We start from the raw sequence: 12,691 nt of genomic DNA, 5'->3' as shown, positions 1-12,691 counted from the left end.
AAAGCATTAGCAGAAAAGCATGTTGTATTGCAGATCAAGGACAACACCTTCTCTGTGCAAGATATGAGCCCCTTAGAACTGCCTGTTCCTAGCTGAATCTGATGTACATGCACCAGCAAGTACATACACACCTTTCCAGGTGAAGTCTTTTATTCAAGTGATCAGTTGAACGCTAGCAAAAGCAGCTCTGCAGAGACCACAACAAAGTCTCTTTATTGCAGTTGCATTTAACACCACAATGAACTGAAGCAACTATAGGTGTAGAAAGGAGAGAGAACAGCTCAACAAGCTTGATTACAGATTCTGGCTGATAACATTTCAGAGGGCTTTCCAAAACAGCCACAGCCTAGCTTTACTGTAATTTCACAGCTAGATTCCCCGTCTCAATGCGTTCAGATTATTGTAGACCTTTTCTACACTAGACTTTATTGCTTAAAGCTTTCCTATGGTGGCAGCCATGGTGGATGTGCCAGTATAGACATGGTCCAGGTTACTGCTGGCATTTTTACCACCACGTTATCTAGATCGGCTCTGGGCAGGGTGAGATGACTGTAAAAACACCAGAGTCCTGTCTACACTAGCACTACCACCAGCAACAATGGGAAATGTAAAGACAAAAAGCGGCAGACACTGCCTACAAAAGAGAGGATGCAGTTCTGTAATCTCCTTAGCTAGCAAAATGAGTCTCTCAGAAATTTCCCACGCTGGTTCCTTTTGTTTTGATCCACTGAAAAGGCTCCTGGCGTGCGAATCATCATCATGTAGCCTCAGGGGTTCCTTCTCACCACCCTTGCTACCATCCCTCACTCTCACATCATTCCCCCTGGAGCTTCCCTCAGGAATCTTCCTGGTGTAGCCTGTGTGTGCCAAATGGAGAACTGAGCATTACTTCTCTCACTTCACAGGCGGACATCTTCCAGGGATGGTTCTGTCGGCATTAGCCCCAGAATCCACAAGGATAATGGGAAACATAGAAGGTTGGTGAGCTTTTTTATACTGATGCAGGAGGAAGGTACCTTGACACTACTTCTGTAGCTGCCCTAGAATGATCTACAGGAAACAATTATACAGAGCATTAGTGTGAGGCTGAATATTGTCCATGTGTTTAATATTTTTGTTCTTGCCCTTCTGTTTGCTTGCCCCAATTAGCTACTCTTCACTTAAAAAAATGGTTTGACAGCTCATTCCCTCTCATCTGGAACATCACCAGTTGGCACAGAGTGTGATCAAACCTTATGCTTCAGGGCATTAACTGCTCTGCAGGGAGATCAGGAAGGAAAGATTTCCCTTCCTGTGTTGAAAAGCATTGCATAAATTAGCCAGCTGTATTATGGATTTTTCCTTCCCCTTCCTCTGAAGCATTAGGTAGAGCCTTTGCTGGATGCTGGACTAGATGAACAGTGATCAGTTCTAGGAAGACAATTTAGGAACTTCCATGTAAAAATTACATTGTCCACAATGTAGTCAAATGCGGAGCGCTTGATCAGCTTACTGTCAGTTGTGACCATAAGGAAGTGATGGAAACCTCGTGGCATAGGATGTTTAAAACAGACCTGGATAAAACACTGCTCTTATTATCATCATCATTTACCCTAAGGCCCCAAATCAGATAGGGACCCCGTTGTTCAGAGCCCTGTATAAACACGCACGCACAATCCCTGCCCCAAAGAGGTTACAATATTATTTGGAACAAGATGCAGTGAGTAACAAACAGTAGGAGGGAAAGGTGGAAATGAACTAGAGAGAACAATCTTGCATGGCAGAGGCCAGACGAGGCTTTTTGCATCTCTCTGAGTGGTGCACATTGAACCACCAGGTGGTGCCCCATTACAGAATGTGTACTTTTTCCTTTGTGCATCTGTCAGTTTTGGGGGTGGAGACAGCTGTATAAATCTACCACCTTCTCCCTTCCTGTCTTAGTCACCTCTGCAAAAACATGGTTCATTTAGTCAGTGGTCCCTTTTCTCTAAGCCTCAATATGGTTACATGAACAAAATATGAAATTACACTATGTGACATTATAGAAAGTGAAGCCTAGCCAGGGCACTGCAGGGTAGGGTGACCAGATGTCCCAATTTTGTGGGGACAGTCCTGGTATTTGGGGCTTTTTTTTATATCGTCTCCTATTACCCCTCACCCCTGTCCCAATTTTTCACTCTAGCTATCTGGTCACCCTACTGCAGGGGGATGATGTTACACACACACACTCTATCCTTTGTTTATTTATCAAACAGCAAAGATTCCTCACCCAGCCCACCTTCGGACCTGGGGGAAAAAACTACAGTTGCCCTTCTCTTTCCTCATGTTATAATGAATCTTGGGGGAATTATTCTTTGCAAGGATAATTCTGCCTCTGGTCTTCTTGTTTTGCTAATGTCAGGGCTAAGGGAGGGGTGGATGAGATGAGATGAGATCACACACACACACACACACACACACACACACACACCCCTTTCCAAGGCTATTCAACCATCTTTCTCTGAAAAGACAAACAGCAGAGTTACAGTCAAACGCTTTGTGGTATTGTTCTTACAGCCTGGCTCCTGGCTCCAAGTGATTACATGAGAAGCTCAGTTTTCATTTACAAAAAAAGGATGTTTTTAGCTCTCACAGTTGCAGGAAGAAGATTATAAATGTGATCCAGAACTTGCACATTAAAGGCTCAGAAACCAGAAGACAAGTAAGAATGCACATTGCCTTAAAAATCATGAGAGAGTTTTTTGTTTGTTATGTTTTTTAATTCATGTTTGTTTTTTTTAACATTTTGGGTTAGAAATATTGTAAACAGCAAGAGAAAAACGGGAAGGCTTATGAAGACCGCACTAAAACCAGAGAAACTCCATTTAACCTGCATGCAGCACACGCACTGTAGAGAAAGAGGAGCAGAAATGCCAATTAGTATCTGGTATTTATTGCGCTGAGTGCCTTCTCTGTGTAGGTTCTCTGGTGTTTTATGAGACCTCCCTCTGCAAATGAAATAGCACTTCCTATTGGCTTTTCAATTTTGCCTCTTTGGTTCTTTTAATATTATAAACAATTTATATCCTATGTAGTAAATAGAATAGAATTTTTTTCACCTCAGGACAGATTAACATTAAGCTTCTACTCTCACACACGAAAGCATTTTCTATTAATACAATAAAAAGCTTTGTACCTTGCACAGTATCTGGATTTCATGCAAGGTAAAACACCAAACTCACACAGGTCAAGTGGGAGAAAAAAGCTTTTATAAAGTATAGGCTATGTTGATTTCCCTCTCCCTTCCCCTCCTCCCCCAGCTCCCATCATCTTGCTTTGGCAGAATTATATAACCCAGGATGTAAGATGTGACATCTGTATTTTGTATTCTACAGTCAAAGTTCTATGTGAATTGAACAGCTCTTCCACTTACCAGCACCAGAGCTATAACCCCAGAGAAAAAGAGCACAACTAGAATACGCTTAAGGCAAAAAATAATGCTAATGAACTGTAATCAACAATTTAAAGAACAAAAATTTGTACTTCTCAGGCTGTAGATGTTACTGCAATGGTTCACACATTACACAAAACATGGGAAATAGAAGAGGAAAAACACTTTTCTCACTCATTCCAGGTCAGGTCTGTGCTAGAAATTTTTGCCAGTATAGCAGTATTAGTTAGGGATATGATTTTTATGACATTTTTATACTGACAAAGCTTTTTAGTGTAGACGAGGCCCTAGTCACAAATTCCCCTGGTTGTTATCAAGGCATGGCAGGCAAGGGAAAATTAGAAGATCTGCTTTACTGATATGTTTACTTGAAGACGGAATTGATGGTAAAAGCTGATTAAACATTCCTTATTACTCCCAAAGCCAACACCATATTCTGGAATTAAGAAAGGATACCAGAGTTACCCAATAGCACTGTGCAAACAACCTCTTTCCTTAACTGATAAACTGAGGCCTAGTCTTCACTGGATAGTTACCTTGATTGTATTTAACTTAATTTAGTGATTTAGTGTTCTCACATTACTGGCTGAGAGGCCAGTGGGGTGATACTGGGCAGGAAGAGAGGACACACCACTGTGAGATGGATTTTTAAAGGTAATGGGGTTCCTAGATATACAGATAAACGCCTAGTGGGATTTTCAAAAGCACCTGGACACCAAATTCCCATTGAAGCCCAGGGGGCACCTATCTACATCTTTAGGTTACTATTACCTTTGAGAATCTGGCCCTGAGTGAATGGCTGTATGGTCTCCTGGTGGAAGAAGTGTATGTGGCTCAGCAGTGCTGGGTGGGGGTGTGTGCTGGGTGTTGATCCTGAAGAGGGCAGACAGAGTTGCATGTATAAACACAAGTTGTCAAAAGGATGCAAGGGAGCCAGAGATCCCAATTCTACATTAATAGTCCAGCTCTGTATCTCATCTACACAAGAAAGTTGAACTGATTTAACAAATCATGTTTTCAACCAATTTAGTTAAACTGCTGCAAAGCCCTGTGTAAACACACATTTTGGTTTAGCTTAAACAGATTCCTAACTGATTTAAACTAAATGGAACTAAAATTCCACCTCCCTCTAGACTTTTGCTTAACTGAATCAATATAAAACAACACCTTAAATTAAAATGGTGCAAATTTCTCATCTGGAAGAGCCCTAAATCACTTATCTCTGGTTAATCTCATCCGCAAAACACAAATTCAACTACCCGCAGACAACTGACTGATGTAGCTTTGTACTCCACACCTGTCTCCTTCTGTCCAAACTAAAATCTAAGCCTGTCTCTCTGACATCTCCTCATGGATGTCTAGCCATCAGCTCAACCTCAACATGGCTAAAAAAAAGCCCCCTAAGCACCTCCCGCCCCAGCCACTACCTCCTTTCTCAATTACCGTGGACAATACCATCATCCTGCCTGTCACTAGGGTTGCCAACCCTTCAGGATTGTCCGGGAGTCTCCAGGAATAAATGATTAATCTTTAATTGAAGGTTGTCATCTGATGAAAGCTCCAGGAATATCTCCAACCAAAGCTGGCAACCCTACCGTTCACTCAGGTCCATAACTTGGGCATCATTGACTCAGAGCTCTCTCTGGGCCCTCACAGCTGGGCTATGTCTCTAAATCAGTATTTCTCAAATGTGGCCACATGCAGCCACCAGGGGCTTTACTCGAGGCCATGACAGCCTCCTGGGCTGTGATTCGAAGGAGTGGGGAGGGCAAAGCAGTGCCTCCTCCCCGTCCCTGGTGCTCCTGGATGCACTGCCTTGGCGTTGTTTGCTGGGGCCACCCTCTGGAGTCACCTGTGGGCGGGCACAATGCTGTAGGAGCAGGCAGCCGGTGAGTTCCCCATCTTCCCAGGGGTGGTAGGGTGCAGGCTTTGGGCTTCAGCTCAGGGGTGTCAGGGCAGCAGGCTCTGGCTGCAGGACTTCGGCCTTTAGCCCTGGGCGCTGGCTGCCTGGCAGCAAGCCCCAGGATCCCATTGGCTTCAGGCTTCATCCTCTGGCTCTGTCCTCCAGCTGCGGGAATTTGGGCTCTGAGTGCCCATCTCAGGAAGCAAGAGACAAGGGCTGGGAATGGAAGCCAGGTTTTCCAGAAGGCAGTGCAGAGCACTAACCACTAGGTAAGCAGATCAGGCTAGCAAAGGGGATTTTGGCTTTTAGTATCTTCTGGTGTCTAGGAGTAAAAAAGTATCAGAATACAGTGAACAAATATGTCTGACCTTATCCAATCAAATGAGTCTCTTGAATTTTAAATGGCTGCTATTGTTAGATATAAAATCCAATAGTATTTGAAATAGCAAATAAGTGTTGTAGTGGGTGAGGCAGAGCACTTTTTCATACAGAGAAATAGCCTCACCAAGAAAGGGTGCCTGGAGGGATTGTTCCTTACCAGGATTCAAACCCCTGCCACAATATTTTTATGCATACCATACTCACTAAAACTTTGGTAAGACTTCACTTTCACTAACCCTTCTCCCCCAGCCTCACAGCCCCATATTCAGATCCTCCTCCCATCTCATCTCATCCTTCTACAGCCCCACGAGAACCCTCCTGTCAACTCCTAGCTCTCTGGGGACATCCCTCCTCACCCCCGTCAGTAAGTACGTCCTTCATTATCTCTGCCCAGCTGTGGTTTATAAATTGTTTAAATCTTTTCTAGGTACAGATAACGATCACAATTACCCAGAATACAAAAACACAGTCAGCTCAAAGTGTGGTTAGGCTCTGCCCTACTTTCATTGACTTAAGATGAAAATGCTCTGTTTGAGGGGTGGGGGAGGGGGGAGAGACAGAGAAGAAACCCACTTCGAGAAATACAACTGCATTTGTTCAAACCACATAGCCCTTTCCTGCTGTCCTGCTTTGGACCTTATGTGAATAGAACAAAATGCTTTTGAGATGTGAAACCTGAGACAGAGGCTCAGATTCAGCATAGCACTTAAGCACTTTTCTGAACAAGGATAGACTTACGTACTTTTCTGCATCATGGTCAGAGAGAGGCCCAGATCCTAGAAAGTATTTAAGCACCTAACTTCCCAGGCCAGAATGATTATAGAACATGGCAGGTGCTGCAGAAAAGGACTGAGATGCATTGGCAGAGTACCTCCCACAGTGCTTAATATATTAACCCACGTACCCAGTGATGTCTTTCATCATATTAAGTTAGTCAGTGGCCATGTCCAGAGAAGTGGGGTAGAAAAGAGCCCTGGACTTTCCTTGCTGTGACAAAACCCCTCTCTGGGAAGCCCGCCTTTAGTTATAGAGGTGGCAAGTAGCCATGTGTGTCCTACAAACATCAAAGTAATTGTACATCTACATTGCAATGTCTGCATCCTTATAGCATGACACAGCAACAATTTGCAGTGATCAAAAAAGCATTAGTACTGAAATAAACGTGGGAGACCCTTTAACTTCCCTGCATGGAATAGGCTCACACGGAGTAGAATGGACCTGCACGTTTCAGCAGCAAGGATGATTCCCAGATATATATGACCCTAGACTTGAATGTGCAGTTGCTAAACTCCTCAATGTTGTGGTTTTTTTCAGGACTTTCACCTCTGGAAACTGTAAAGGACAGCTGAGGTTTCACATCTCTGGGTCTATGACCTTGCCTAAGATAGGAAATATTTGCTGAATTCCCTTACCTTTTCAACCCCATCAGTGGTAGCAATGTGGGGGGAATACTAGCATACACAAGAGAGCAGCCACTTGCACTTAAAGCACAGGGTTGTGTGGCTCTCCTGTGAGCAGGGTTAGACAACACAGAAGTAAAACAGCAGCAGCATTGTATTTACACTAGTGCTCCCACTGGTGGAGTTGAACTAGTGGTAGCAACAATAGCAAATTTCAGGGGAAAAGGTCTATTGTAGTGAAGACCAAGGAGAGACTAAGAGGATATAGTGTGAAATATGATGCACTCACGGATAATAGTTATTAACACCGTTGACAAGGCCCAGCTCATACAGCCTAGGAAGTGTGAGTGACAGAATACCCAGAAAACGCATCAGAAAATTCTGGTAAGAAGTTTTTCATGCTACTGGAAAAATGTTATAGAGAAAGAGAAGAGACAGTAATAATAATGCACTGCAGTTATACTTAGTGCATCTATAGCACCTCGTCTCAGGATTTTAAAGCACATTACTGCTATTATTAGCTTTGGCCCTAATGGATAACATATGAATGATTTGTCTGTGTGGCTTATTTTTTAAAGAAAGTAACTATATCAACATACAAGTCAGAGGCTGCATTAATTTTTGGCATATTCCCTGCAAGGTTCAGTGGTGATGGGAAAACATCTGGGCTTCCTTACTTCCCTGTCTCCAGTTCATCCCTTCCTCATGCATGATCCCGAGCCTGCAGGGATGGTGCCCCCCCCCACCCCCCAGCACACAGATCTATTATTTATTTTTGCTTGGGAGTCCAAGAATCCAGATACTTACAATATGACTGGATTTATGTACAGATCTAAGCAGAGATGGGACATATCCCTAGTACTAAGCTGTTGTATAATATTGTGGTTCACAGTCTGCTGTCAAAACAGCTACCACCTTTCTAGGTGGATACATTCTTTGATCTAAATGTAGAAGTAAAAAGTGAACCATCTTGTCCATTTAGAAATAATGGTGTGCATCATCAAATTTGTTGGGAAGCCTTCTGCCTTGAGAATCTGCAACTGAAGGAACTTTAAAGAGATTGACTTGTACAGACAGGTTCATATGCTGCACTTACTGTAAAGAAGTAACCAGCATAGCAGCATAGAAAGTAAAAGCTGAAAATGAAGTTAATTCAAGAACATCTTAGTCCTCCCCAGCTGGTAGGTAAGCTCTAGCAGATGAATTCAGCACTAATCATTTCAGAGGTATAAAACAGGACTCAAAGAAAGAGATGAGGGATCTGGTGTGTGTGGATTTACATGACATGTAATGACAGAGAGAAGGAATGCATTAAAGCTCTTTGGGATCCTTCTGGATAAAACAGGAACCATTTTAGATGTATTTCTCATCTGAGAGTACTAGGTTGGCTTGTTCCTGCTATAGGTCCCAATTCAGCAAAATACTTAAATACATGGGGAGTTTTATTTAAGTCAATGGCATCATTGATTTGAATGGAATTCCTTGTATGCTTATGTACCTTATTGAATCAGGGCCATAATGAGGTGGATTCAATTCTGACTTATTCTCGTGAAATTTAAGAGACAAATGCAAACACTGAGTGGTTGTTTTTTTTAAAGAGGTTTTTTATTAATTTTTAAAATATACAAAATATAGTTTATACAAACTGAACTGTTTTCAGCCCAGAGTTCATAGCATCACAATCATTAGCTTACATCAAACGAAAGTGTCCTTTCGGATTTAATCCATACAACAGATAGAGAGAGTGGTTTTATCTTGTAAGTGAATTGGTGCAGGAGTCTTCTCTATGCCCAACCAGGTATAGCTCAACCAGTAGCTGTTCTAGCCCCTCCCCCTCCCCCACACTGTATCCCCGCACCACCATGCCTCAGCTAAGGGAAGCTAAGTTTCAGTGGCCCGTTCAATCCTTGGCCGCTCTACTGGACTATCAAGAGTGGGGTTGTTAACTGACATCTGTGATTATGAGTTGCCTGATGTGTACATAGGCTGGGGAAAAAATTCTGTTCACTTGGCCACAGGCAGATAAGATTTCAAAAGCTGGTTGCCTGACTAGAAAATGGGGTTGTCCAGTTTCCAAGTTGTGGGCTCATTCTCTTGAGTAAGTTACGCGGAAATACAGGTCCTGCTGTGATCGGCTAAAGGCTTCTCTCTTTATTGCACTTGTTCTGTTTTGGAATATTATGCCCAGGTTTCAGACTTCTATTCTCTAGTTCTTAGAGCCTACATTTTCCTTGGGAAAGACATATCCCAATTGACTTCAGAGCCTAAGTCACTTGGCCATGTCTGAAAATGTTACCGTGTCCATGTTTTGCTCCTGGTCCTCTCCCACCCTTAAAGCCAGAAGAGAATAGCCTGAGGGGATTTGAAAGCATCTACATGAAACCTATTCATGTATAAATCCATCAATTCCACAAGTGCAATTTGTTATTCATAACAGTGCAAGTGTGGGCTTGTTTTGATTAAATGTATGATGGAAAACCCACTTTCTACCACCACTGTCTTATTGCGAAGTGCGCCTGATCCAAAGATCATTGAAATCAGTGATAATCCTTCCATTGATTTCAATGAGATCTGAATCAAGCCAAAATCTAAAGTATTGCCACCAAGAACAATATCCTGAAAGGCAGGCAGTTAAAAGCTTTGTTAAAACATGCATGTGCTGTCATTTATTCTGGATCTGACGCATTAGCGCTTTTTGAGAGCAAACCACTTCTCCTCCACACTTTTGTAAAGCCGTCGAGCTTTACTGTGGTTGACATTAATTAGGCCCATTCTTCTCCCCTCTGACTGGCACAGATCAAAGCTGCTGCTCCTGAAGTTACTCAGCCTGCCACCAGCCTCCCTTGTTGTCCTGGTCTAACAGATAGGAAGCTTGACTCTGTCTGTCCCAGGCAATATGATTTTTCCCCAGCCTAGGTCCATGCTTGTCTACTAGGAACTAGACCGAAACCCCCACATCTCAATTCAGAAAAGCAGATGGTAACAACTTTTGGTCACTGTGGACCTGAATCTGGAATCAGTTCAATCAGTGACAGAGGGAAAGGGCTAGGAGTCACATCTGCAATTCTTTTGTGCCATCCAGTTCCTTCCCATCTGAACAAATTCAAGGGAAGTCGCATATGGAACTAAACTATTTAGCTTGAATCAAAATTAGATTTTTCTGACAATAGTGCTACTAGGTGTAGTGGCCCAAAAGCTCAGACAACTCTCCAGAAAGGAATCGTGAGTCAGAATGGCTCTCTTGGCTCCCGTTTTTGTCTTTCTTTATGACACCTATTCTCTCCTTTCCACATCCTCCCTAATCTGTCCCCTCTTCCTGTAAGGCAATTACATGATACAACCAGAAGATTCCATCAGTCTACATATACAAATATACAACACTCATGGGGTTACACATCAAAGGAATTGGTATATTTGGTATAGTCTAGTACCTGAGTTTATCCTGGTAAATTATCAATTCTAGCAAATTATAAGGCAATACTGATGCAAACATAGTTTTGGTAACATCATCAGAGGTCAAATCTGAGACCTTATTGCATGTATAGGGAAAATTATATTTGGAATTCTGATAAATTAGAGGGGCCATTCAGGAATCCAAACATTCATCATGCCCTAATGCTATGCAATATATGAGATGTGGGGGTTTGTGCAAGCTCCACCTAGAAACACGGAGTGTGATCTGGTGAAGCAGGTTCATAATGAACACAGACCCTTTTCTCAGAGGTAGTGATAACATAAAAGCCATCAGCTGGGGGCCCCCGCTGCACATGTGCACACTGAGAAGCAACTAACAAATTTCAGCCAAAGACTCTGGGAAAAATACAACATGACTGGTTAAGACACAAGAGCATTATGAAGAGAGCTGGTGAGAGTCAGGTTAGTAATCTCATCTGTTAGGAACTTCCAGTTTCTTATGCTGCACTTGTTGCTTGTTGGGATTAAAACTCGAGCACTTTAAGACTTGATATACAGAACCTCTTATGAGTCCAATCAACTTTTAACTTTTACCATTAACAAGAATACATTAAAAATCCATATGTGCGCTTGTATAATTTCCTCAGCAAACCGAGGTGTGCCAGTCAGAGACCTGAACCAACCTCGTTTTCCTATTCCCTGAACAGGGTTTTGAGGGCAGTAGATGATAAGAATACTATAAAGAAATTACAGACCTGCAGACATCCAAAGAGGCACTAGGGTACATGTCAGGAGATGTTTTCTCCTTCTTGGGGTGGGGATGGACAAATCTACATTCAAGGTGTCTTACAGAAATATCTCCCACTGAGTGTCAGCAGCAAAATCCTTCTTAACAGAACATACTTTACAGAGAGAGAGAGATTTAAACACTCCCACAAGCTAACAATTATGTTTTTACTTACTTAGTACATATTTTTCCAGAAGTTTTAAAAAGTTTTTCCATAATCCTGGGCAGGTGGGGGGAGGGAAAGCACCATCTCCAAAACCCTTTACGTCCAAATTGCCACAATACTTTTCCACACCATAGTTCTCCCAAAATTGGTTTCTTTGTCCCACCCTGTGTTCTGAGAGACCTTTGTCTTTGTATTAATTGGGACAAATGTGCATATCATCCTTGTTTTAGAAATTAATAAAACAATACTTAGCACTTATATATTAGTTGTCATTCTTTAGAGCTCAAACCAATTTCCTATGGAGTGTGCACCAATTAAGCTATTTATAATACAGCATGTTAAGCATGTGCTGTGTGGTTTAGGTATAAAGCACGAACATTAAAACTAACTAAAAGATCCCTCTATTAGGAGCTAGAGTATTTTATTTATCCTTAATGTAATTTTCAAAGAGAGCAATTGTGACCATTAACAATGGAATGATTCAAGAGCTGTTAGCTACACAACCCAAGGTGCTTATTTTTAGGCCAAATAATCAGATAAGAACAGTTCATAGCTGGGTCAAAGCAATGGAATAAGATGGCTCTTCCCTCTGTGTGTTACACAACCATCATAAAACAGAGCCATTCCTGAGCATAGCTGTGAACCTTTAAGAAATAAGTCAGTTCCTTTTGCTATTGCATGGAGTAAATAAAGGAATGTAGCGAGCATACTTCAGGTGTTGCATTTGCAGTGGGGCAAAGGGTGGGAGGGAGTGAAATGCCATGTAGGTAGGGAGGACTATGTCCCACCTATCTGTCAGAAATGGGATGAGTAAGGGAATGCACAGCACAGGGTGGAGCAGGCAGGTGGCATTCATGGTTGAGGAAGGAGCTCAGGGGCAGTGGTTCTGCAGCAATGCACAGAAATAAAGGGTGTCTGAGGCTTCGCCTACAGGCTGGAAACACTGATGAAGTTCAAAATTCCACAAAATATTGCTGTCACTGACTGCCTCTTGTTGACCCACCTGCCTCTCCATCTACTTTGCCGTCAGTCTCACCTAGGCGGTATGACAGAGTACTTTGGTTGTGCTGTTGAGGAGCTTGTCATGCCAATTTCATTGAATAAATTTCTTTTAAAAAAATCCTTGTAGGGCCTGGGGCAAGGCCTATTTCCTCTTTTCACTTTGAAGTGGGCAGCAGCCCAGGACTCTCGCTATTTAGAGCTAGTGCCAGAAAAAAAATTTGCAAGCTAT

This window comes from Mauremys mutica, chromosome 1 (genome assembly GCF_020497125.1).
Source record: "Mauremys mutica isolate MM-2020 ecotype Southern chromosome 1, ASM2049712v1, whole genome shotgun sequence".
NCBI classification, from domain to species: Eukaryota; Metazoa; Chordata; order Testudines; family Geoemydidae; genus Mauremys; species Mauremys mutica.
This window is presented reverse-complemented; position numbering follows the sequence as displayed.